At 37.8% G+C, this 1,295-nt stretch overlaps 1 long non-coding RNA gene across 2 annotated transcripts in view; it reads right to left on the reverse strand.

Annotated features, from left to right (window-relative positions):
* The window catches only part of LOC106875031 (uncharacterized), a 19,375-nt gene that overhangs the window by 16,854 nt on the left and 1,226 nt on the right, over positions 1–1,295 (reverse strand). For both annotated transcript variants that reach the window (XR_008265823.1, XR_001410074.2), the window contains exon 2: positions 677–826. This is a non-coding gene — a long non-coding RNA (uncharacterized LOC106875031). The remainder of the gene's footprint in view (positions 1–676; positions 827–1,295) is intronic.

The raw sequence follows: 1,295 nt of genomic DNA on the forward strand, positions 1-1,295 counted from the left end.
GAAGAATTTTTAGTCAAATGAGTTGAACCCTAGTACTTATTTTTTTGTTAAGGCTGGAACTTATTCTATTGGTGTCTTTTGCTGAACCGCTATGTCACGGAGGTGTAAACACACTAACACCGATTGTCAAGCGGAAGAAACAAACACACACACACACACAAACACACACACACACAAACACACACACACACACATCTTGATGACCTCCCATACAACCCCAGATCAGCTGGACTAGCATACCTCAAAGAAGAATTGGAGGTGAAACGTTCAGCATACCAAAAGGAGACCATGAATCGGTATGTTTCCCGTAGACTTGAATAAGATTGAAATGAAACAAAGCCTCTCGTGGACTCGCGACCGCTACACAGCATCACACTTCGAAGGCTATGCATTTGCAATACCTAATCAACAAAAGAGACAGTGAAGTCCGTAAATGTAGCCCGTAAATGCAACCGTAAATGTAGATTATGTCATATTTCTGTGGAAGACATCCCACATGTGATTTTCAGCTGCCCAGGAATGTCATCAACTTTCAGCTGCCCAAAAATTTCATCCCTATGCAACCTTTTTACATCTGCACCACTGTGTCCATATCGAGGAGTCACTGCTGTCGCTGTGACATATGCACCCGCCTCTAGATGTCAGATAGAGAATTCCCCTATTATTGAATACTTACACAAATATCAGCACAAAGAATACTGGTAGAACATTCTCCTCAAAACATCTGTCAAGTGTAAGCATAACAGACCGGATATTGTTGTTTGGAACGGACAAGAAAAAGTATGTACCGTCATAGAGGTCAGCTGTCCAGGTGATGTGAATATCTCTGAAAATCAAAGAGAAAGAAAACGACTATAGGTAATTGCTTCGAAACCGCCAGCATCTATATCCGGATTACAAATTTACATTTATACCAATAATAATTGGAGCACTTGGTTTGGTAAGTAACTGTCAGTCTGGATTTCAGATAAAGAAATCAACCAACTGATTCGCACATTACAAATACAATTTGTAAGTGGAACAGTAAAACTTTTCTCAGGTTTAAAATGTGACATTTTTATCGTTATCTACTCTACATTCCAAAGATTGACCTTTGTATCTTTGTTAGAAACCAGCTCCTTCTTCAGAGGAAGAACTTAAATATTCAAATGATTAAATACAGAAGAGACATACATACATACATACATACATACATACATACAATCATACATACACACACACACACGCATACATACATACATACATACATACATATACACACACACACATATATATATATATGTATATATATATAT

The sequence above is a fragment of the Octopus bimaculoides genome, chromosome 17, assembly GCF_001194135.2.
Source record: "Octopus bimaculoides isolate UCB-OBI-ISO-001 chromosome 17, ASM119413v2, whole genome shotgun sequence".
Taxonomy (NCBI): Eukaryota; Metazoa; Mollusca; class Cephalopoda; order Octopoda; family Octopodidae; genus Octopus; species Octopus bimaculoides.